Below are 27213 nucleotides of genomic sequence, written 5' to 3'. Positions count from 1 at the left end.
ACAATTGTCCTGAGATCTCCAGGATTTAAGAGAAAATCTTGAAGATACTGCTTTAAACATCCTTGTAGAAAACTTTTAGAAAAATCATTTCTGATAAAGGATACCAAATGGTGAATCAGATTTATATAGATAGTTTCATACATTTCTGGAGACTACAGCTAGTATATTTAATTCCAAGGTATAAGGAGAAAGACAAATAAACAAGGATGCTAAGTTATAAGAACATTTCAGCCTTCCAGGACATTCTCATATCTGACCTTAAAGTTACCATATCCCTAAAAAGGAACTTCAAAGGAAAACTCCAGTGTGAAACAGCTAAATTGGAGCTCATAAAAAAATTTAATACCATCACCCAAGATTTGAACAGAGTCAATAGCTTCATGACCCACTACAAGTAGGCATCGGACAAAGTGGACTCTGACCTTGAAAACTCATGCCTCAGTAAATTGGTTAGTCTATAAGGTACCTTACACTTCATGTCATTTTTGAAGAACAATCATTGTCAGGGCTGGCTCTAGCATTAGGAGACTTAGGCAGTCACTTAAAGCGCCAAATTTTAGAGGCTGTAAAAATTGCAGAATGGGGTCTGGCAGCAGAAGAGCTGAAGGAACAGCTGCCAGGCTGATCAGTGTAGCTGGCTGGGTTTCCCAGGACCTGCCAGCCAGAGATGGAATAGCCACCAGCCAATCAGTATAGATGACAGTGATTGCCTGACCCAGTCAGCTGAAGAGATGGAGGAGCTGCCTGGATATCATTTTAGCTGGATAGAATCCCCAGGCTCCATCAGTCAAAAGTATGGAAAAGCCACCGAGCCAAGCAGTGTATTGGGTGGGGATCCCCAGGCCCTGTCAGTTGAAGAAATGGAGTGGCTGAAGGAATGAGAGCCTTTGCCCCTGGTCCCCACCAATCTATATTGTTACTACAAGGATGTTCAAAACTTGCAGGCTGATACTTGCTACTGTTGATCTAGTGAATTGTGGGATTAGCAATGGAAAGTGCTGGCCAGTGATTATAAATTCTTGCAGTGCTGGCACTGAGCTGTGGGGACTAGTGGAAATGGCACCCACTGCTCTAGCACTGGCAGACCTTCCATGACACTAAAACAGTGATCAGACTCTGCAGCTAATCCATCTCTCTTCCCCTCTTCCCTGTAGATGCCATTATTGCCAGTAATGTCCCTATGCTATCTACATAGGACAAATGGATCATTCCCAATGAAAATGAATAAATGAGCACCAATCTGAAATCAGAAGTGACAATATCCAGAAGCCAGTAGAACAGTTCAGCCTTCCAGATTACAAAAGAACTTCAAAGAGAAACTCCAGCATACCGCTTCAGAATTAGAACTGGTCAAGATGTGAGATACCATCACCCTTGGCCTTAATCTTTGAATACATCTCCTCAAAAGGCCATCCTTAGTGTGTGTGTATATACCGTATATGATATACATAAGGCACAAAGTCCAATGTAGGTTCAATACACATTAACATGCAAGTCAAAGCAGAGGATAAATGTGTTACCATAACGTTCAGGCAGTTTCAAAAGTTCACAAAACTGTGTAATTCAGTGAATTGTTATTTTATTCAAATAGACAATAGTTCAATCAAGGTACAGTCCTCCAACACAGAATTCTGTTTCACTAAGGCTGCATCAGGAGGGATGAGATAGGTAAACAACCTTATATCTGCATGAATAAAGAAAATTGAATTACAGCAAGGAAACATCGGCCACTATACAACAAATTTATAAAGGAAAACAACATACCATGATTGTGGAGCAGGATAAGAACAAATTTCTTTTATTTACATGTCTATTAGGGATGTGAATCATTTTTTGAAGATTTAAAAAAATCGTCAGATATTTTTTAAATCGTCAAAAATCTTTAGAGTGTGCGAAACAATAGAAATTCCCCCGATTTATCGTGAAAAATTGTTAATGGGGTTAGTGTCCACTAACGGGAGCTATTTGGGGGGAGGGCGGGAAAACTGGCACACCAAAACTCATCCTAAACCCACCCCGGCCCTTTAAAACTAATCCCTTACCTTCCCCCACCCTCCCGAACCCCCCCAAAACCTTTTAGAAATACCTGGTGATCTACTGGGAGTCCCGGGAGTGATCTCCCGCTCTCGGGCCGTCGGCTGCCATTAATAAAAATGGCGCCGATGGCCCGATAAAAAAACCCCACCCCGACCCTTTACAAATGACCCCTTTGCTTCCCCCACCCCCAAAACCTTTTACATGTACCTGGTGGTCTAGCGGGGGGTCCGGGATCCATCCCCTGCACTCATATCCTCTGTGTTGGATTGTTTTCAAAATGGCGCCGATCGCCTTTGCCCTCACTATGGCACAGGGACCGACGGTTGGCCCCTGTGACATAGTGAGGGCAAAGGCGATTGGCGCCATTTTGAGTAATGGCATCCGACAGCCGGAGTGCAGGAGGTCGCTCCCGACCCCTGCTGGACTTTTGGCAAGTCTTGTGGGGGTCAGGAGGGTCCCCCAAGACTTGCCAAAAGTCCCTGGGGGTCCAGCAGGGGTCCGGGAGTGATCTCCTTCACTCGGGCCGTCGGCTGCCAGTAAGCAAAATGGCGCCGATAGCCTTTGCCCTTACTATGTCACAGGGGCTACTGGTGCCATTGGTCAGCCCCTGTCGCATTGTAGGAGCACAAAATGGCGCCGATGGCCATGTGACAGGGGCTGACCAATGGCACTGGTAGCCCCTGTGACATAGTAGGTCAGAGGCTATCGGTGCCATTTGATACCAGCACGGAGGGTATGAGTGCAGGGGATGGCTCCCAGACACCCCCCACCCCCCCGCTAGACCACCAGGTACATGTAAAAGGTTTTGGGGGGGTTCGGGAGGGTGGGGGAAGCTAGGGGGTCAATTTTAAATGGTCGGGTGGGTTTTTTTTTATCTGCTTGGGCCTCACTAAAAATAAATTAGCGATGTGAATTGGAATCGGAACAGATTCCGATTCACATCTCTACCAATCAGATTTTGTTCTCCCTCCAGCCGAACCCGATCATTAAAATGATCGGGCACATGATTCACATCCCTAATGTCTATGCAAAAGAGAAAGGGAAGAAATTACTTGTTGAACTTAATGAATCCACAAATACATAAGCATAAAATTCTAGGGGTAAAAGTTACATACCATTGTTGAAGGAAACATATTCTATAACATGGCATAATTACTTATTTAATGACAAGGAGGCTGGAAAGTGTATAAAAAGCTTGAGAAAAGTGCACCAAAGATTCTAACCAATCAGGGAAGAGTCACATGACCAAGAGCACCCAGTCAAAAAACAAAAGGCTAAGCCAATCAGGAAAAATACTGTAACATATTGTAGACCAATCAGAATGGTTGAAAATTGATCCCCCTAGAAAAGCCAAACTTAGGGGGTCATTTTTCAAAATGTGATAAGGTGTTTTTGCATGCGATTGCATATTCTGAAAATAGGAGGAGTGTGGGCTGGGTTAGTCTGTCTGCGAAGAGCTATTGCACAGCTGTAATGCTGATTTTAACTACACCTCTTTCAAATGTGTTAGCTGCTGTGAGGTAAGGTTTCATTGCCATGTGAGATGTTTCCTGTAAGTCCAATTTCAGCTGAATTGACAGCTTCAGAGCAAGAGAGCAAGAGAGCAAGAGAGAGAGAGAGAGAGAGAGAGAGAGAGAGAGAGAGAGAGAGAGAGAGAGAGAGAGAGAGAGAGAGAGAGAGAGAGAGAGAGAGACTGGCCATAATATCATGGCCCATAGGCAGGTATTTGTATCCCTATGGTAGGCCCACCTAGTAACTCGAGGTGGGGATTAGGTAGGTAAGAGTGTAGGGGGTTAGGGGCCACTTTGACATGCTACGTGACACCTCTCTCTCTCTCTCATTAAAAATGGTCCCCCAGTGGTTGAATGCAGGAAATACAACAGGTCTGGCATGTATCACAATTGGGGTTAAAGACTGCAAGTCAAAGATCCATCTCTGTTCTTTTTGAGTTGGGAGTCACAGAAAAAATTACCTCCTTGGCTAGGTGAGGTTGTTCAATGGCATTAAATCATAAGTCAGATATATCATGTAGCATGTCCTGCCAGTGACTCACTAGTGGTGTTAAAAAATGTGTGATTCCTTACTGTAACACAATTTTCTTTGTTCATGCAGATATAAGGCTGTTTATATATCTCATCTCTCCCAATACAGCCCCAGTGAAACACAGTTCAATGTCAGGGCACTGTATCTTGATTGAACTATTGTCTATTTGGAGCCTTTTGAATAAAACAATAATTCACTGAATTACATGGATTTGTGAACTTTTTAAACAGCCTGAATTTTATTGTTACACATTTTTTCTCTTCTATATCTATCTATCTATACAGTATATATAAACATCATGTAAGCCTAGGACTGGCAAATGTTTCTCTATGATTCTGCTTTTTTGAAGGAAGAAGTAAAGAAATGAAGAGCACATGCAAGCTGGATGGTAGATAGATTCTAGTACTTCTATAACAAGAGTGACCTTTCCATAAATAAAGCTGTCTTGAATTCCACTTTAACACATATGTAACAATATCCCTTTGGTAGAAAAGGATGTGCTACATATTGTCTAGTATTGCTTTACAAATGATAAATAGTAGTAGTAAACCATGTACCGAAAATGCATGCTTGTAACATAGAAATCTCAGCATCAGTAGAAAAGCACTGCAACTGACTAAAATCTATGGTGGTCCATATGTAAGTTTCCTAAGGTGACAGTTATGAAAATGCAGAAAGAAATTACAATTACAAGGTTTTCTATACACACTCATTGAAAACCTCCCCTGATCTTATCAAGCAATATGTGAAGAGGGCAAATTGAAAATCATATTGTCACAATATTTCAGCCAATCCCGAAAAAGTAAATAATTCCCCCATAGAGCCAACCCATATCATTTATTTATTTGCTTATTTATTTGAAAGGTCTTAATATTCCGCCCTTATTGCCAAACAAATTTGTTTATGGCGGATTATAGCAAAAAATACATACAGTTTAAATAAAATTAATACATATAAGTAAATCAATAGATTAAAACATCACATAAAAGCTTTTCTAAAAAGGTGAGTTTTTACCATCTCCCTACATTTTTATATCATTTATCAAACGTATACCTAGTGGAAGCTCATTCCATAATTTTGGTGCTATGTAAGAAAATGTCCATTTCAATGTTTGATGCCTGTGCAGTTCACTAATGCTTGGCAGCTTTAGTAACTGCTGGAATTCAGAGAGCATATATCATCATATTATCACCTCCATATACGATTCCTTCACTGCAACAAGGGATAGTCTGTACTTTTATTTACTTCTTTCTTTCTTTTGGTGTTTTATAAGATTACAACGGTTTAGAAAGTCAGCGTTCGGTTTCTGGGTCAACATTCCCATTTTAGGTCAGCATTCATATTCTGAGTTTAATACAAACAGTTAATATATAGTCGAGGTCATAGTCATTCATTATCTAGTTTCGTGCATTATCTAGTTTCTTATAATTATAAATACTAATTTTAGGTCAACATGACATTATCATGTGTGCATTAATTAAGGTGCTATTTCATTTCATTGTCCTATGTGCCATGCTCATGCTGTAGACTATTACACTAATGGCCAAATTTTCAAAGGCCTACGTGTGTGAAAACCTGGGTTTAAGCGCATGGCTGGGCCTTGTGCATGCAGTGTGCATTTTATAATGGGCCCGGCCATGTGCGTAAACCCTGGTATGAGCACAAGTGCCAGGCCTCTCCAAAGGGGCTGGCTGAGGGGCAGGGTCTCGTCAGGGAGGGGTGGGGCGGAGGCCGGTTGGGACAGTGGCCATTGGCCACTGTTCTGGGGGAAGCGCGCGCCAGCAGCTGGCCGGCACGCAGAGATTACTGCTTCTCCAGAGGAGCAGTAAGTAAGAAAATAAACAATTTTGGAAAAGTTAGGTTAGGTTTAGGGGTGGGGAGGGGAGGGGAGGGGAGGGGAAAAGGAAGGAAGATCAGGCAGGGGGGGTAGTGAAGTTCCCTCCCAGTCCACTCCTTAATTGGAGGCCCAATTGCGTCACTATGCATATTTAGTGAAAATTTGCCCCTCCTGCGCATGCCACCGGCACACGTGTACACGGATTTTAAAATATGGCGCGCATGTGCGTGCAGCCATCAGATTTTATAACATGCGCACGCCGACGCACGCATGTATAAAATCAGAATGGAAGCATTCCAGAGAAATTTGAACAAAATAGTAAGTCTGTTTAGAAAGCTATATGAGATGAGAGTGAAAGACTTTAACATGTATATCTTGGAAGAGGAATGAGATAGGGGAAATATAATACAGACCTTCAAATAAATACCTGAAAGGAATTAATGATGTATAAAAATTAAATATTTTCTGATGGAAAGGACGCTGTAAAACTGAGAGTCACGATATGAAACTCCAAATTAGAGACTGAGAAACAATGACAGGAAATATGTCTTCATGGAAAAGGTGATAGATGCATGGAATGCCCTCCCAGAAGAGATGGTAACGACAAGAACAGTAATAGAATTCAAAAGGGTGTGGAATAAACACAGAGGATTCCTGCTTGCTTGAGAATGGAAATGAAGAAAAGGGTAACTTTTCTATTACATATTCATATAGATAAGTTAGCTAAAATAAACAAATACCTGAGGACTGGAGAGTGCCTGGACTGATCAAGGCCTTGCTTTGTGCAATAATAAAGAAGGAATGGTGAAGAGAAGGGCTAGTGTGAAGCAAGTGGTGTCGAGTTACTGTGGCATTATCCCAGATCGCAACAGTGAGAGGGCAAGCGTGGCGGTTTGCAGCAAGTGACAAGGCTGAGATGAGTGCGGCAACAATGCTGCAGGGTACCAGAAAAGTTGAAAGAGAAGGGGTCCTGAAGAAAAAGGTGGTGGTATGCCATTATGGAAGCCAATGCTGGAGGAAGACATAGTTCTGACAGACCTGAGTGATGCAGTCTCAGAAGGAAGCAGGAGTAGGCCACGGAGAGCAGGAAGCAGCTGGGGAAAGGTGAGCCAAGCGAACAGCTGATAATAAATCAGATATTGCTCTCATCCAATCCTCCCACTAGTGACCCGGGCCACAATCAGATGAGTGTGAGCAAAGCACTGTTGTGGTTTCTTTTAAAAATAAGGCAGTTGGCATCGGTGGGCCTTGGGGAAGCCCCCAATGTGGTGACCTGACTAGGCCATGATCTTTGCTGACATCTTCAATGACATAAGTGGGGTGGGGGCACCCATGGAGCCGAGGAGACTCAATAATTTAGATAAAATTAAGACAAAATAATTAAAATGAAAATAAAACAAAGATGGTGGTCAGGTAATAAGTCCCTGGCCACCTGTCTGACCCCACCTCCCCACCTCTAGAGAAAGTTGTAAAGCTGATAATTCCCTGAATGAGGACCATGTCAAATTTTGGAGTTACAAGTCCTAAAACAATCTAAAACTTAGGAAATGTTGGTTGGGGACAATAGTGGGAGATTTGGATATCCTGATATAGTGTATGTTTGGGCTGTCAGAATAACGGTTTTAAATAACAATGATGACAGCAGGGGGCTTATGATTCAATTGGAGGGCTGTAAAGATAAGAATGTGAAAAGTGAGCCCTATGAATAATTTTATTGACCAGAAAAATACTTTATGAGAAAATTTAAAATTAAAATTCACAATTTCAGAGCAATTGTATATTTCCTTTCCTCCCTATTTATTGGTTAAGCCCAACACCTACCAGTTAAAACTAGGATTGCCATGGTAACCAGCTGAGAAACCAAAGCTGCAACTAAGGCTCCATAACAATGGCTTCACTGGTTACCAGTGAGAAGGCTTGTACAATATAAAACCTTATAGTCAAAGTGCTGGAAAGTACAGAAAACCAGAGACAAGGGTAAGGAATTATAAAACCATCAAAAATTATCTAACACACATGACAAAAACACCAGACATAAAGGACACCCATAGGACATCATTTAATGGACAATACCATCAGACCCTAAGAATTATTTAGCCTCGAGACATCAGCCAGAGAGAAAATCTTAGACTCTTTAAGTATGCGTGGCAGTTTAAAATTTACACCAGTAGCCCAGATAATTTTGATGAGAACAGGAGGTTTATGCTGTTCTTCCTTTCCTGGGCCCAAAAAGTTCATAATACTGTCAAGGACAGTAGTGGAAAAGTATATGAATGAGTGAATGAATGTGATAGATTATTGTTAGGGAACACACTAACAACAGCTGCTGGAAGATTACTGGTGCAGGGAGTTAGACTCTTTTATTAATTTGTTAAAGTATAGGATGGTAAGGCGAAGAGGAAATACGTCACCAAAGATAAAGCTCCTGCCAGCACTCTCCTACCTTGAACCCCAGCCAGGACAGAGAAAATGCTAAAGCTAAGTATGCGCACACACCATCTCAAGCACCATTGACTGAACAAGGCACATTTAATGAGACTAACATACATACAAAAACAAAACAGCGGAGAGCACAAGAGAAAGCTGAACGGAAAGCAAGAAGGAGAATACACACACACCTCAGACAAGGACAAACACAAAAGAAAATAAAACATACTTACCTTATTGGAGGATAAGCTGCAGCGCCCCATACTTCATCTGTAGGAGCACATCTGAAAGACATAACTATTGCATAAAGACTCACTTTCTAAAAATATATATATATATATAGAAAGATAGATTGTAGTTAGGAAAGTTAAGAATAAAGGATTACTTATCTGAGTATTTTGCTTGTTTCTTGAACCAGTTCTTTAACTGTCTATATAAGCTAAAAGAAATAGAAAAAATACACTGTTGGTAATTGTTGTTTTATTTTGTTTGTTTTTTTTAAGAATAGAATAAAATTGTTAAAGTTATCATTTTAAAAGAAGAGTATATTAACATTGAGATAATTATTCCCACTTTAACAAAGAAATAATTAATCTATATCAAATTTAACTTTAACTGCAAATATATTCCCTATGTAATATTAATGTAAAAGAAGGCAATTTCCAGATCTAAGCGGAATTTGTGTAGAAATAAAATTTAAATTACAGTAACTAGAGGATTCCATGTTACTTTCCATTTTACATACCATAATCAAATTTACTTTAACTTGAATTCGCAATGGACCCTGAGTCTAAAAATTTGCGCAATTGTTCAGGTTCAAAGTATTCATTTTTTACACCCTGCTTAGTCACTATACATTGGCATGGGAATCTAAGATTAAATCTAGCTCCCTTGCTCTCTACTTCAGCTCGCATAGATAAGAATTTTTTCCTTCGTTCTTGAGTGGGACGTGTAATGTCGGGAAATACCCATACTAATTGGCCAAAGAACTGTACTTTTCTATTATGGAAAAAAGCTTTCAATATCATTTCTCTATCTTGTAAAAATACACACTGTATAAACAGTGTTGTTCTCTTAGTTATCTTCAATTCGGTTGAAGTTTCAAGAAACTGTGTTAAATCTAACAGGTTCAGGTGTTTGTTCTGAAACTACTATAGGAACTAATTTGGTCATATACACTTTTGCTAAAGTAGGCATTAACTCTTTAGGAAGTTTAAAACTTCCAGTATATACTTTTTAAACATTTCTAAAAGAGGTATCATTTTTAATATAGGAAAATTTAGTATACGTTAACTTTGGTATCTAGTAGAATTCTCTATATTTTCTAATTTTCTTTGCTGTATCATATCTGATTTAATCAATTGTTCTTGATGTTTTTGCAAAGAAATAACCTTAAGATCTAAAGTGGTTATATTTTGAATATTTAAATGTATATTTGACTCCATAGGTTGAATTTTCCCAGCTAATCTGGAAGTGACATCTACTAAGGAGGATACTGATTTTTCCAAAACCATTATTGCAGTCCATAAAGAGTCCATGGTGACTTCAGTAGGTTTAGGAATAGCAGGGCGCAGTAAGTTAAACTCAGTTCCTTGGTTTTCAAAGTGTACATTTGATTCCTATTGTATTTTGTCTAAAAATTGCCTGTAATTATGGTAAAATTCTATAAATAAATAAAGAAGAGTATATTCCTTTATCCTATCCTTGCTCTCTTTTATTCCCTAGGAGACCATGCCAGATGGGTTTTGTGCCCTGATCACTTTGGGAGGAGAGCTTTGGACTATGTGCTCTGTGGGACAACACAGGATCCACCACTGTACAAGTGACTACTACAAACAACTAGGGATGTGAATCGTTTTTCAACGATTAAAATTATCGTCCGATAATGTTTATATCGTCTTAAATCGTTATAGAACACGATACAATAGAAATTCTAACGATTTATCGTTAAAAATCGTTAAATCGTGTTAGTGCGCACTAACTCGAGTTAGTGCGCACTAACTCCCCGTTAGTGCGCACTAACTCGAGGTAGTGCGCACTAACTGAAAATGATACAAATAAACACTTTCCAGGTCACTGAAGGTCAGTTAGGAATGAATATGTGTTCCTATTGGCTGGCTGCCCTCTTATCTATTGATGTTACCACTGAGGTGATGGTTGGGGGGATGGGAAATGGAACTGGAAACTAACGAACACCAACAGAAAATGAAACAAAGTGTTCACACTTCCCAGGTCAGTAAAGGTCACTTAGGAATGAATATGTATGTATGTATTCCTATTGGCTGGCTGTGCTCTTATCTATTGATGTTACCAATATGGTTGGGGGGATGTGAAATGGAAACAGTTGGAAGCTTGACAAAAAAGTAATGTAATGATCAGCACTCACCTGACTAGAACTTGTTTGTTTATTATTTTTGTTAGCAGGCACCTGAAATGCTAGTGCATGTTGAATTTGCCAATCACTGTGCATTTTAGAAAGGTGGTCCTGGCTGGAACTGTACACAGTTCAAATATATGTAATTGATTGTTGGTAAGTGTATTTTTAAGTAGCCACACTGGCACCAGTATGTTTACTTTTCCTCCTACTTAACTCACTAGCTCAGCTTTGTAAGAAGGGCTTCTCTGCTTGTGTGTTGTTTTTGTTTGGTGTGAGGAGAGCAGAAACATCAGATCTTTATTCAATCTACTACAGTCATCTCTTACAGTGCCCTATCCCTATTAATACCAGGAGTGTTGTGATCTTCCTGCACACAGTGCCCTAACCCTGATACCAGTCTGAGACAGCTCCCTCCCTGCATTACTAGTGAGAGGCTGGCTTCACAGACAGGGGGGAGCTGCCTGACCCTCACTCCTGACTTCCCCCATGTCCCAGCTAGTGAATGGTGTGTGGGTGAGGGGGGGGGGGGAGGATGGTGAAGTCTGAGACAGCTCCCTCCCTGCATTACTAGTGAGAGGCTGGCTTCACAGACAGGGGGGAGCTGCCTGACCCTCACTCCTGACTTCCCCCATGTCCCAGCTAGTGAATGGTGTGTGGGTGAGGGGGGGGGGGGGGGAGGATGGTGAAGTCTGAGACAGCTCCCTCCCTGCATTACTAGTGAGAGGCTGGCTTCACAGACAGGGGGGAGCTGCCTGACCCTCACTCCTGACTTCCCCCATGTCCCAGCTAGTGAATGGTGTGTGGGTGAGGGGGGGGGGAGGATGGTGAAGTCTGAGACAGCTCCCTCCCTGCATTACTAGTGAGAGGCTGGCTTCACAGACAGGGGGGAGCTGCCTGACCCTCACTCCTGACTTCCCCCATGTCCCAGCTAGTGAATGGTGTGTGGGTGAGGGGGGGGGGGGGAGGATGGTGAAGTCTGAGACAGCTCCCTCCCTGCATTACTAGTGAGAGGCTGGCTTCGCAGACAGGGGGGAGCTGCCTGACCCTCACTCCTGACTTCCCCCATGTCCCAGCTAGTGAATGGTGTGTGGGTGAGGGGGGGGGGGGAGGATGGTGAAGTCTGAGACAGCTCCCTCCCTGCATTACTAGTGAGAGGCTGGCTTCACAGACAGGGGGGAGCTGCCTGACCCTCACTCCTGACTTCCCCCATGTCCCAGCTAGTGAATGGTGTGTGGGTGAGGGGGGGGGGGGAGGATGGTGAAGTCTGAGACAGCTCCCTCCCTGCATTACTAGTGAGAGGCTGGCTTCACAGACAGGGGGGAGCTGCCTGTCCCTCACTCCTGACTTCCCCCATGTCCCAGCTAGTGAATGGTGTGTGGGTGAGGGGGGGGGGGGAGGATGGTGAAGTCTGAGACAGCTCCCTCCCTGCATTACTAGTGAGAGGCTGGCTTCACAGACAGGGGGGGAGCTGCCTGACCCTCACTCCTGACTTCCCCCATGTCCCAGCTAGTGAATGGTGTGTGGGTAAGGGGGGGGGGGAGGATGGTGAAGTCTGAGACAGCTCCCTCCCTGCATTACTAGTGAGAGGCTGGCTTCACAGACAGGGGGGAGCTGCCTGACCCTCACTCCTCCGGGGTATTGTGATCTTCCTGCACACAGTGCCCTATCCCTGATACCAGGGGTGTTGTGATCTTCCTGCATGCAGTGCCCTATCCCTATTAATACCAGGAGTGTTGTGATCTTCCTGCATGCAGTGCCCTATCCCTATTAATACCAGGAGTGTTGTGATCTTCCTGCATGCAGTGCCCTATCCCTGATACCGGGATGTGTGCAAGAAGATCACAACACCCCCGGTATCAGGAATAGGGCACTGTGTGCAGGAAGATCACAACACCCCCAGTATCAGGAATAGGGCACTGTGTGCAGGAAGATCACAACACCCCTGGTATTAGGGATAGGGCACTGTGTGCAGGAAGATCACAACACTCCTGGTATTAATAGGGATAGGGCACTGTGTGCAGGAAGATCACAATACCCCTGGTATCAGGGTTAGGGCACAAGTTCTAGTCACATTGACTGATCACATTACTTGTTTTGTCAAGCTACCAACTGTTTCCATTTCCCATCCCCCATATACTGTCAGTAGGAAACTTGGTAACATGAATAAATAAGAGGGCAGCCAATAGGAATACATATTCATTCCTAAACTGACCTTAACTGACCTGAAAAGTGTCAAATTGTATCATTTTCAGTTAGTGCGCACTAACTCCCAGTTAGTGCGCACTAACTCCCGTTAGTGCGCACTAACTCGAGTTAGTGCGCACTAATCGGAAAAAACGATTTTTAACGATTTTTTAACTAAAAAATCGTGCCTAAGACGATTTTCTTGCCCTGCCACACGATTTCTATCGTTAAGACGATATGGAAAACGATTCACATCCCTACAAACAACATTATTATTCTCTATCATGATGGGGATCACCCCAAGGAAGCAGCAGTGTGCATAAAGTTTACATTGCTGCTTGGAATAGCCTATATGGAGTGGCAGCTGCTACTACACTTAACAGAAAGCTTGGGGGCAGCTGCAAGGAGCAATATCTCCTACTAACAGAAGGCTTAGGGGTAGCCTACATGGAACGGCAGCTGCTGCTACTCTAATTTAAAATAGAAAAGGAAAACATGCTTGGCAGACTGAATAGACCTTTTTGGTGGATATCTACCTTCTAACTATTAGCTAGATTTATCAAATTGCTGTAAGTGTTGTCTGTGGTAGAAATAGGGATGATGTTTTATGTTAATTTCCTACTTATTGCAGCAAAGTACATTAACTTTTTGCAATAATACCTACATATGAGAGAGAGAGTGCGAGAGAGAGAGACTATCCATGAAACCTGTGTAGTAGTTAGCTATTTATATCTCTATAGGAGGCCCACCTAGTAACTCGAGGTGAGGTTTAGGTAGTAGTGTAGGGGTTAGGTGACACTTACATGTAGAGTGAGACATACGAGCAGAACAGTACACTCTTGTGAAGATTTGATATCATTCAGAGTGAGGAAACTCACACAAAGATGAGAATTGTACAATGTTCTCTCACCTTAGTTTGATGGATTCTCTACCTGGGTAACATCCAGCTAGGTGGGCCTCCTAGTAGCATAAATAGCTGCTTACTATGATGTCACCCCAGAGGTGCTCTCTCTCTCTCCCCCATGCAGTAAGGTGTTTTTTTGCATGCAAAAATGCTATAACGCAATTTGATAAATGACCCTATATGTGAGTATGTTACTATGTGTGTAGAAAGATGAGGAAGTATTAAACAATTATGTTATATTTGTGGCATTGTGGACCTTTGGTCGCAATGGAGATGACTCTGCCCATGGGGAGGGGCCCCGTGGGGAACCACTGCGATAGCAGACACAGTAGGGATAGAGTCTTTATTGTACTGCAATAGGTAGATGGTGAAGCAGAAAGGCAAGGCACTGATCCACGATGTGCCAGTACATTCAAAAGGCTCAGTAGTGTAGTCTTACCCAGGTGGTCACAATAGGCGGAAGCCCGCAATGCGGGTAATGCCGCGACTGGTGGGTAGAGCTGGAGCACCGGATCGAAGAGGTAATCACGGAATGAAGGCGTCTTCCTGATGGTAGTATGATGAGACCGAAGGTCCGTGGTGCAGGATATGATGGCTGGTAGGCCCTCAAAGAGCGAGTACCTGATAGTCCGATATCCTGAAAGGTAGAGAGAGAGAAAGACCCTGAGGAGCGGTTGTCTTTAGTTAATGAGGACCCCAAAGGGAAGTCAGAAGCGAGAGACCCCCGAGGAGCGGGTGTCTAGAGCTTCTGCTGGAGCTCTAGACACCTTGGAGTGATAGCAGTGTCTAAGTGTGCAGCTTAGAACGGTCAGAATAGCTAAACCGAAGTCCTTGCTAACTCAAGGTGGTAGCGGAAGCGGAGGCTTGTTATACCCGGAGGTACTGATGTCATGTGGTGGGGCTGCCCCCGAGGTTCCCACCATGACGTGTATTTGAGCATCAGAGAGGTACGCGCTCACGCCCTAGGAGGCCAAGGGAGTGAGCATGGCGGACTGGAACACCCATGCTCATTTGGAAACGCCGAGACCCTTGGCACTTGGCACCGGAGGCAGCCATCTTGCCCAAGGAGAGTGAAAGAGGAGAAAAAGAGGTAAGGCAGAGCAGTCACAGCCGTCTGCGACCGACGGACGCAACAGATTACTTCAGTTTGGTGTTCATTAAAGAAAGACTATAGAGAAATACCATTGCTGGTTGGCAAGAGTACAGATGTATATTGAGTAGATACCACTTCATTTATAGAGGAGGACATTTGGGTTGAACTATCAAAATTGAAAGTGGACAAGTCCTTAGGGCTAGATGAGATGTATCCCAGGATACTAAAGGAGCTCAGAAAGGTGCTGGCATGTCAGCTGATGGACCAGTTCAATAGATCTTGGAAAAGAGATCTATTTTTTTTCCTAGAATGAAGAAGGGAGGTTGTGGACCTGCTTCACAAAAGTGGTAGCAGGGAGTTGGCTGGAAGCTGCAGACCAGTTAGAATTATCTTTGTCATGAGAAAATTAATGAAGGCTCTGCTGAAGGAAAGGATAGTGAAATATCTATAATCTGAGGCAACATGGTTTTACAGAAGGAAGGTCATATCAAATAAACCTGATTGATTTTTTTGTTTCGGTGACTAGAGAATTAGACCAAACTAAAAAAAAAGGTAGTAAAGTCTTAAACTCCGCAATGTGATCCAACTCTCCCAAATGTAGTGCTCTGCAGTCAATCATTTTATCTTTTTAAAAAATGTTTATTTTCACAAAATCCTTTTTATAAAAATGTTAGGAAGAAAAGACTTAAAAACCCCTCACAGTACTGTTCATGTGCTGAGGTTCATTTCATATCGGCAGTCAGAAAAACCTCTTACATCTTTTCCCAATCAAATTTTCATAACCCAAAATAACATCTTGAAAGGAACCTTTAATGAATCAGATCTGACATGGCCAGTGTTTTGCCTATCGGTGAATCAAACTGAAAAATATGGGGGTCAATATTCAAAACTGGCCAGTTAAATAGTTTAGCTGGTTAGAACTTATCTGGTTAAGTTACGATGTATATTCAGAAAACTAGCTATGCAACTGAATATATGCATATAATTGAGCGCTTAACAGTATAAGTCTAACCGGCTAAGTTTAGACCTACTAAATGACACATGTAGCTTAGCTGTAAAACTTATGGGACTAAGTCTGAATATCAGCAGTTAGCTGCATAAGTTGTATGGCTAACTTGTGCCACCCCAATCCACCCACTTTATGCCCTCTTCTTTTGCAGCTAACTTTTTAGCAGTATAAGGGATAGGGATATGCAGGGGTTAAAAATTTTGTTTCATTTTTCGGTTTCTATTGGGAGGTTTCTTCCACATCAATTTCAATTCACTTAATGTTTGATTTGTTTCTAACCTTAAAAAATAAAGGTTGAATTTTAAAACCCCAGTGCACGTAAATCCTGGGGTTTACATGTATGGCAGGGCCTTATGCGCGTCAGGCCAATTTTCAAATGGGCCCGGCCACGGGCGTAAACCCTGGGACGTGTGTAAGTGCCGGGGTCTCAAATGGGGGTGGGCCAGGGGCAGAGCAGGACGGTCTGGGACACAGAGCAGAGCAGCCCGGGACAGCGCCGTTCCTTGTTGTCCTGGAGCCTCGTGCGCCGGCAGCTGGCTAGCACGCACAACGCCCTGAAGTAACTTGCACAGCAAAAGGTAAAATAATTTTAAAAAGGGTTTTAGAGGGTGATGAGGAGAGGGGAAGGGGAAGGAAGGTTATGATAGGGGGTAGGAAAGTTCCCTCCCAGTCTGCTCCTTAATTGGAGCAGACTGGGAGGGAACTGGGGAAGGCTCCAATCTCGTCATTGAGCGATTTTGGGATATTCCACCACCCTCTTGCACATGGCGCATGGGATTTTATGACATGCGTGTGCCAGCAAGAGCATGTTATAAAATCGCACGCACATGGACACACTGGCATATTTTTTTAAATCTGGTCCTAAGTGAATCGAATATTAGAAAAAAAACAAAAACAAAAACAAACAAAACAAGGAAATGAAGCCTCCCAGGGCCTCCTAACTCTCCCACCCATTCCTCCACAGCATTCCTCTGGCCCACTTTACCCAGTCCAGTGGAAGATAAACAGACGAGGCCTAGGCCCTGGCTGAAGCCATGGACTTGCATAGACCGAGGCTGCAGTAAGTTGGCATGGCCTCAGCTTAAAATCTATGCAAGGCTGAGGCTTGGAGACCTGGTCCCAATGCCTCAGCCTAGGCCCGATGCCGGGACCAAACCCAGATGCTGGGGCATTGTCTAAAGCCTGGGCCCAGGCCCAATGCCACAGCCCAGTTTAAAGAATGTGTTCTCATGCCTGAGGCATGGCCTAGACCCAGGTCTGATGCTGGGAACTATCCTGGAGGCCAGGTCCCAATGCCTGGCTTCAAATTAGACCATTGCCCAGGCCAAACATTGGTTTAGAGACCATGTGCTAATGCCTGAGCCTGAGGCCAGGCCCGGTGCTAGGGCCTAGTGGAAAGGCCAGGTCTCAATGCCTAGGCCAAGGACTAGACCCAGGCCACATACCAAAGCCCAGCCCAGAAACTTGGTCCCAATGCCTGGGCCTTGGCCTTGGCCAGAAGCTGGATCCAGGCCTGGTCCAGAGGTTGTCTCAACACCTGGATCTAGGCCTAGGCCAGTCCAAGAATCAGGCCTAAGACCATGGCCTGGAGGCCATTGCCCAATGCCGGAATCTTGGCCTGGACATAGGCTCGATGACTGTGCCTCAGCCTAGGCCAGGAGCTAGGCCTAAGCCCAATGCTCCCTGGCCCTCAAATCTCAGCTCTGAGGCTGGGGCCTGGCCAGGAGGATGGGTTCTGATACTGAGCCTCAGCATAGGCCAGGGGCCAGACCTAAGCTTTATGCTGTGGAGAATGGGGAGGATGCAACACAATTAATTAACTCTGGCATGATCTCATTAGACAGCATCATTAGAAGAATGAAGAAAGAAGACTTGACTCCTAGACATGACTCTAGAATGATCCCCAGACATTGGGTCCTGTCCTCTAAGCCAGGACCTGGCATCAGGCCTGGGTCCATGTCTAGGCCCAGGCCCAGGCATCGATACATAACCTCTGGGCCACGCACCAGCATTGGGCCTTGGTCCAGGCCAAGGCCCCAGTGCCCATGCCAGGCTTAAATGCCAAGCCATGGCATCAAGCCTGGGCCCAGGCTCCAGCCTAGGTGAAGGCCCAGTCATTGGGACCTATTCTACAGACCTGACTGAAGCACCAGGACCCAGTTCTGGACTAGGCAGCTGGATTCCAGTGTCTGGCATGGGCCTGGGCCAAAGCTCAGGTGTTAGGGGCCCACCTTCAGACTCGGCATGGCACCAGGGGTGTTCAATGTAGGTTGAGTCCTAGGGTCAGGACCAGGCCGGGCCACGCTTTGGTGACATGAAAGATCAGGTTTGTACATCTTTGGTCAGGCGAGACATCTTCTTTTCACTCATATACTACCTGTAAAAATTTTCAGGTAGTGTATGTGATATTATTAAGTCCTTGCAATTTGATTTATATTGGGAAGACCTTACAGCCTATAAAAATACATCTCAGAGCATCTCAGTGTGAACTGTCATGGCTGAATAGAAGCCCTTTGGTTATTTTGTCTGTGATGGTGTATATAACTATTTTTTTCTGTGAAATTCAAATAAATCATGCTCATCTTTGATTTAATTCCCTAGTCACAAAGTCTAACTACACAATATGAACCAACTCTCCCAGCGTGTTCTGCAATCTTTTCTTTTTGAATTTTTATTTTTACAAAATCTTTTTTATAAAAATGTTAGGATGACAAGACTTCAGAACCTTCACAGCACTGTTCATGTGCCGAGCAGTCAGATAAACTTCCTACATTTTCTAAAACCCAATTTAAAGAGTTCAATTTCTCAAATTTTTATAACCAAAAAAAAATTATCTTGAAAGGAGCCGCTAATGAATCAGATCCAATAAGGCCTTGTGTTACACCTATCAGCTGCTTCAGGGATTGATTCAACAGTCTGTACAAAATAAAATCATTTATAAAATATAGTCCATTATTATATTCAGATGTAAACACACTCACACTAAAAGAAAACTTGCAGCGACTCACATTTAAACAGTAATCGAACACCTACCCAGCATCTTCCTAAATGAAGCACACAAACACAAGAAGGGCATTTAAAAACAATCTTTAATGTAACACCAACAATTCAAAAAAATATATAACTCAAAAATGTTTTGGTCTGTAATATAAAGGATTGCTTCAGTTAACCAGTCACAGCATCTCATTATTGCAATTCTGATTGGATAAACTTTAATCCCTCATTTCTGAAAACACACATCCAGTGATAACAATGAATGCAACCATTTATCTGAATCGAAAAATGCATCAATATACTGACCAGTGTACATCTGCGACCATTCATAAAACATGTAGGGCCTGATATTCAAAGTGCATTCCGTGCTATGTATCCTAAGTGGGACTTATGCTGCTAAGTACTAAGTGACATTCTATATACCTGCTTAGCAACCAATCTTAATCATTATTCCTTTTATTCTTTACTTACAAAGGAAAAATTTTTAGGAAAGCAGGAGATGGTTTCATATATTGTAAATCACAACCTCTTCCCCACAAAAACCACTGTATTCTAGCGTACCGTAATGTGCATCCACAAATCCAAATCAATGGTAAAACCAGTAAATCTAAAGCTAGTATCCAAATCTTTCACCAGATATTTGTAGGCCCCTTATTCCAAGGGTCTGTATAACATCACAGACTCTATTACGGTCCAGGGTCACCTTGCTTTAATTTATAACATCCTTTTGTTGTTTTTCATTTTTATATTTATGTTTATAATAAAATCTCTAAGAGTCTCATAGTACTCTTATTAATATACTTGCACTTATTTTTTCAGAAACATGCACACTATCCACAGATGTAAAAGGAGCTCAATCCGTTAGTTGGTCACCCGACATGATCATGTTTCGGACAATAAGATGTCCTGCTTCAGGGGTTGCCCTTCACACTTTTATCCGAGAATCGTCCCATGTTTAATACTCCAATTCAAGCCTTCTTATCTTCTGTTTCAATAGATGCAAGAATAAACTGGTGCAAAACGAGCCTAATTTTCTTCCATATTGACTGCTATCCCTTGAGCCTTTTTATGTTCCTGGCTTACGTATCCGTCTTTTATACACAACAGCCTTAAGGCTGTTGTGTATAAAAGTGTGAAGGGCAACCCCTGAAGCAGGACATCTTATTGTCCAAAACATGATCATGTCGGGTGACCAATTAACGGATGAGTATTTGAGCTCCTTTTACATCTGTGGATAGTGTGCATGTTTCTGAAAAAATAAGTGCAAGTATATTAATAAGAGTACTATGAGACTTTTAGAGATTTTATTATAAACATAAATATAAAAATGAAAAACAACAAAAGGATGTTATAAATTAAAGCAAGGTGACCCTGGACCGTAATAGAGTCTGTGATGTTATACAGACCCTTGGAATAAGGGGCCTACAAATATCTGGTGAAAGATTTGGATACTAGCTTTAGATTTACTGGTTGTACCATTGATTCATATACTGTAAGCCACCATCCAGGTGCCACTGTTTTTTCCTTTAATCATCAACACACCTTCCGCCTCCAATTGTTTATTTTAAATTTATGTATTAAATGAAGTTCGGGGAAAATCCAACCAAATCCGAACCAAAACGAATTAGGCAATTTCATTGAAATTGCCTAATTTGTGATAAAATAATGCACATCTCTAGGAGCAGATGGTGTCATGATGAAGCGAAGTTAAGAGTTAAAAAGGTCCAGAGATGGTAGAAAAAATAGTTATGTACACCATCACAGACAAAATAACCAAAGGGCTTCTATTCAGCCATGACAGTTCACACTGAGATGCTCTGAGATGTATTTTTATAGGCTGTAAGGTCTTCCCAATATAAATCAAATTGCAAGGACTTAATAATATCACATACACTACCTGAAAATTTTTACAGGTAGTATATGAGTGAAAAGAAGATGTCTCGCCTGACCAAAGATGTACAAACTTGGCCAAAGTGGTCTACAATGACCACAATTCTAGTGATCACATTTAATATGTGTAGGTGCATGATCTAAAAACCGTGATGATATCAGAATGTCACATAGACCAGGCATGTTTAAACGCAAATAACGAAAGCTGATCTGAAAATAGCTCATGAGCCTGACCCAGAAGCCAGATTAATGTACAGAAACATGGGTTTTAATGTCAAAAATAACTAGCGATGAGCTTCATTTTCCATGTCGGGTCAAGTTTTGGTTCAGGCGAATCGGAAAAAAGCCACCCCAACCCTTCAATTTTACTTTATTACAACCCCCCTACCATCCCAATCCCTCCCCAAGACTTACTAGCCCTGGTGGTCCAGCGGGGTCCCACGAGCGATGTCTCCCTCTTGGGCCGTTCGGCCGTTGGGCCTACCACAAATCAAAATGGAACCGGTGCCTTTTGCCCTTACAATGTGACAGGGGCTACGGGTGCCATTGGTCGGCACTTGTCACATGGTAGGAGCAATGGATGGCCGGCGCCATCTTGTTGAAACTGTTTTATCTAGGTAAAGAAAATAAATGATAATCAGGAAGTCCCTGTCTTTACAGGAACAGCCATTACTTCACACACAAAACAAAATCCATTCCTCTTTAATTAGAACAGGCAAAAAAATCCAAACAATTACCACGTTCCTGTACAGTTGCTTCTACTATTATCTACTCTATCCCTCCTTTTATTTACCTTCAGAGCACAGGAATCTCTCTGGGATCTGGAATCAAATCTTCTTTTTCTTTCTTTCTCTCTTTCTTTCAAATCTCCTAGGAACACAGGAACTCAGTAACAGCAGGGTTACTGGTTTATGGCTATTCCCCTTATGTTGCAGGCTACCTTTACCACAAATATCTTTTGGGCTTGGCAGAGCTGACCACCAGCAGGTCTGCTCTCTGTTAAAGCCTTCTGCTTAATTCCACATGGAAATCATTTTCTCTCAGAGCAAATTCTTGCTCTACTGATGTCACTATAAAATAGTGCCAGTTTTAAAAATCTTTACTTTCCTTGGAACTGCCACTCTCAGCCTCCCTGGTGACAGGGCAGTGGTGTCAGCCACTTCTAGTTAATTTTCATTATATTTTAAAAATAGTCGCATTGTCCCAAAACAAGGTTCTAGGGAATATTCACCTTACCTTTTAGTGCTCCAACACTAAGCAACTTACTGTCAAAAGCCACGAGGCTAGCCCTTGTGCTTTTGAGCTGTACAATACACATACAGGATGCCTGCAAGAAACCCTGGACTAGATTCATGCTTAGACTTTTCTTGGCCAAACTAGCCTTGCACAAGTGATGGAGCTAGCACTGGTTGCCCCAGCTCCATACCTGGGAACTCTCCGGATATGGCCCGGAGACTCCAGAATTCTAAAAGAATTACTGGGTCTCCTGGCCAATTCCGGAAATCTCCGGGTGCTGCAGCAAAACCAATTTGCTTGGGCCCGGAAAGAAGAAAGGAACATCATTGGTCTTGCACGGCTGAAAAAGGAGGAACTCGACAGTGATACCATCTCTGGACCTTTTTAACTCTTAACTTCGCTTCCTCATGACACCATCTGTTCCTAGAGATGTGCATTATTTTATCACAAATTAGGCAATTTCAATGAAATTGCCTAATTCGTTTTGGTTTGGATTTGGTTGGATTTTCCCCGAACTTCAGGGAAAATTTGTTTTTCGGGTTAGTCCGGGGGGAGGGGCACATTTATTAAAAAAAACACCCCAACCCTTCAATTTTACTTTATTACAACCCCTCCAATAGCCCAATGGCAATAGCTGTCCATTGCTCCTACCATGTGACAGGCTGACCAATGGCACCGGTAGCCCCTGTCACATCGTAAGAGCAAAGGGCACTGGTGCCATTTTGATTCGTTGACGGCTCGACGGCCCGAGATGGAGACATTGCTCACGGGACCCTGCTGGACCACCAGGGCTTTTAGTAAGTCTTGGGGAGGGATCAGGATGTGGGGGGGTTGTAATAAAGTAAAATTGAAGGGTTTGGGTGATTTATTTTCCGATTTGGGTTTTTTTTCCGATTCATTTTTTGGGTTCGTTTTTCCCGATTCGTACCATCGAAAAATGACCCATGGGAAAACAAAATTTTTCCATGAAGCACCCGAACTGAAACCCAACCCAACACGGAAAACAAAGCTCATCTCCACCTGCTCCTGCACAACCTGTTTCCTATATCCAGCTATTTGCTCTCCCCATCCTATTTCCCTTGGCCAATCGACATTGCAATTTCCTGCCCGTGCATCAAATGAGGAGTAAGAAACAGGCAGCATCCACTTCCACAGCATAGGAGGAGAAGGAAGAGGCTGCTGCTGCTCCAGGAGCCTAAGTAAGAGTCTGTTAGTGTGTTTTGAAAGGGGGGAGAAAGAATGAATGAGCATGTTTGTGAGAGTGAGTGAGTGAGTGAGTGTGTATTTGTGTAGGAAGAAGAAATCTGAGAGTGTATGTAGGTGAGTAGGAGAGAGCTGAGTGCAAGTGAGCATGAGTGTGAAAGTGAGTGGGCATGTGTGTATGGAAGAGGGAGAGACATGTGAATGGGGGTGTGTGTTTTGGTGGGAGAATGGCAGAAGTAAAGGTGTAAATGGACATGTGAGAATGTGAGAGAATGAGCAGTGAAAGTAAGTGTGAACATGTAAGAGTGTTTATGAGAGCAAATTTGTGAGCATCAGCTCCTAAATGGACAACTCAATATAAACCTGATTAAAGAACTCATCACCAAACCCAGTCCAAATAAATATATCGGAAGACCTTCTCTCAACCCCTTTCTTTATATCCCTCCAGCACCTTTTGTTATTAGCACCTTTTGTTTTAAGTGCTTCCTTATCCCTGCTACCTCATCCCTTTATATCTCTCCTTCCCCTGGCTGCCTTAGTCAATGTATGTGTCTTTCACCTAAAATGTATGATATATGATCACATCAAGTGAATGTGATTGGTGCCTATAATATTTATGTCATGATGTGAACCGTTGTGATCGTCACATGGAACGATGGTATATAAAATGGCCAAATAAATAAATAAATAAAACAATGTGACAAAGTACTAGTGGCTAAGGCCAGAAGAATGCAGGGCTGCTTAGAATAAGCCATAACCAGCAGGAAAAAAGAGGGTATAATGCCACTGTACAAGTCTTTGGTGAGGCCTCACCTAGAGTAATGTGTTATGTTGTGGAGACATATTTCAAAAGGGATAGAGGTAAAATGGAAGTGATCCAGAGAAAGGTGATCAAATTGGTTAGGATTCTGCAACTAAAGAATTATGAGGTGAGACTGGATGAGTTAAATATGTATATCCTGAAGGAAAGGAGAGACACGGGAGATCTGGTACAGATTTTTAAATATCTTAAAGGTATAAATGATGCATAAGAATTAAATCTTTTCTGATGGAAAAGAAGCTGTAGAACTAGGGTCATGATTTAAAATTCCAAGAGGGGAGACTCTGGAACAGCGCCGGTGGAAGGGTATCCAAGCCACCCAAGGCAGTGATGTTGTTATGTGTTATCTCTCTCTATCTCTCTCTCAAATCACAGACAACAAACAACCCCAGCTCCTCAAAGAAATACATACCCCAAAATTTAAAACACTCTCTAGCTCCGTGCCTCATCCGTCCACTTCTCATCTCTTCCATCCTTTCAAATCTGCTGCCCTTACTGGCTACCTTCCGGCATCCTAGGCCACCGCCTATCCCACCTAATGCTTCTGCCAGCCCTGCTCAGGAACAATGTCAGGAAATATTTCTTCATGGAAATAATGCCTTCCCGGAAGATGTGGTGAAGACAAGAATGTTAATGGAATTCAAAAGGGCATGGGATGAGCACAAAGCATCCCCTAATGGAAATGAAAGGGTAATCTAGTGCTAACTTTAGATGTAACATTTCTGAATGGAGGTATCCTGCATTGAGCTGCAGTTGCTACATAAGCAACTTGCTGGAAAGACTAAATGGATCATTTGGGTCTTTATCTGCTATCATTTACTATATTACTATGTATAAATCTCAGGAATTCTCCAACAAGTCCTAATAATTGTGTCTGACTAACGTTTTACAGTGATAGGATTTTTAAAAGGCAGGTGCAATTTGACATATCAGAAGAAGCAAATTAAACTCTTGTAAAGCACAGCTGGAATGCTAAAAATGTGTATTTGTAATTTAAATATGTGACACCATCATAGTGTAAAATCAGTTCATAATTAGAAAACATCTGTCTTTTCAAATAGGATGTCTAATAGTATATTTAAATAATTTAGAACCCAACATGACAAAATGAGAATACAGCAATTTTTTCTTTTACCCCCTTAAATCTCATACACTAAAATGTGGGTCAGACTATGATTTAGAAGTTAATTTCTAGTTCACAGAGTAATTACCCTTGAAATGTATCTGTCCGACTTGTGCGTTGCTATGACCTTATGATTGCATTCCAAATAAGTCCTGTAGATGTTGATCAGCAGAAGAATTTAAACACTGTCATATCATTTATGTATTGTCTTTACACCAGATGACTCAGATGCAAGATGATTATTTTAGCAGTGCACTGCTTAGTTGTTGACATATGGTAGAATGCAAAGTTCCTCTGGGGTTTATAAGTTCTACAGCTATACTTAAGCAGGGTGAAATATATATTTATAGGATCAATTTGAGTTCAACCACTTAAGTGCATAAAACTCAAAATTCACAATGATAATGTTATGCATTAGTAATGCATCTGTCATCAGCATTCATTAGCATTTTGAAATAAATATCTGTGATGAAATACATAATAGAAGGTTTCCCTTAACTAAAGTGTGCATAATAAATCCAAGCTAGTTACAATTGCAAAGATTATCATTGTAAAGATTATTGTCAGTACTGCCTTTCATCCTACAATCTCTTATTTCCAACATATTATCTTTAATAACCTCCCATCCCTTCTGCCTAAAAATAAAATAAATTTAGGAAAAGTGGAAAATCCCTCAATATATTTTAGAATGATAAACAGACTTCAAACACAATACATTAAATCACCTCAATCAAGGACAAGTGAACTCAAATCCTTTGAAGCCTTTCTGTTGTTCAAAGTGATAATGCCCACTGACTAGCCGCTTCATTAAATGCTATCATATGAACTTTTCTGTAAGTGGGTGAGGGGCTAGGAAAAATAAATCTTAAACTAACTTTCTCAGGGTTAGTGTACACAAAGTTAATTGGTCGCAATTCATATTCATTGAGCTTTAATCACCTATTACCGACCTTTGCTGCTGTAGCTCACCACTCACTATTCCATCAGTTTATGCATTGTGAGCGAGGGCAAATAATGGTAGAGTATCTAGCTATAGAAGGGGTACTTAAAGAGCAATCAAGATTCAATTTGTTTTAATTTTAGCAGGTGTTTGTGAGGTACATTGATGGGAGAGATAATATGTGCTGCTTTCATTAGCTCTCTTGTTTTTGTGCTTGAACATTTAAGAGCCAGATGTTTGGAGGTGAGCTGATCAGAATATTAAGTCTCCAGAGGTTGGTTTCCATAGTGTTTTACATTCCTTTCTTTATCTCCCTTGCTTCACCCTGAGCTAAGAGGCGCAAGTGCTTGCAGTGGAAAACTACATCTTTGCTTCTTTTCAACTAAAGCTTTAAATTAGTGGCTAATTTTCTGGATAAAATACTTTATTCTCAGAATCTGTAATTAATTCCTGGTCCCGGGGTCATATTCATTTCTCAGTTACAGAACAAGTTTCGGGGGAAAAACTGATCTGAAATATATGTTTAATAGCTGGCATTTTACCAGGATATTTTTGCCAGAATTAAAACAAGCAGCCAATACAATAGAAAAGTAATGAATTATGAAATGCACAAAAATTATGATTTCTCTAACTTTCTATATTAAATTATTCAAAATCCTTTAGTGATGGGGTACATGGGATTTAACAACCAGATACATTTTATAAACATTGGGCTTTTAAATATGTTTATGAGAACAGTTAACAATATTCAGATCTCACAAAAAAAAAACAAACATCTTACACATCAAACCATTTTTATTGAGATAATTGATATAAGTACATGAAATGTCTAAAAACCATTTGCACGGGAAAGCAATATTAATAACAATAATAATAATAATAATAGAAAATGTCTCCATGGTAACACTGCTGTGTTCTTCCTATTATATTTTTTTCACATCTGGCATTCAAGTCTGATACTGAAACCAGCCACATCCTTGTCTGGTTAGTATATAGACTCCTTATTTTTATTACCTATCTATAATCTTACAAAAATATTGTTCTCTATTCTGTGAAGTTGGGAGGTGTTCAAAAATATACTCACAAGAGAGGGGAC

This window comes from Rhinatrema bivittatum, chromosome 3 (assembly GCF_901001135.1).
Source record: "Rhinatrema bivittatum chromosome 3, aRhiBiv1.1, whole genome shotgun sequence".
NCBI classification, from domain to species: domain Eukaryota; kingdom Metazoa; phylum Chordata; class Amphibia; order Gymnophiona; family Rhinatrematidae; genus Rhinatrema; species Rhinatrema bivittatum.
Note: the sequence above shows the minus strand (reverse complement) of the source record.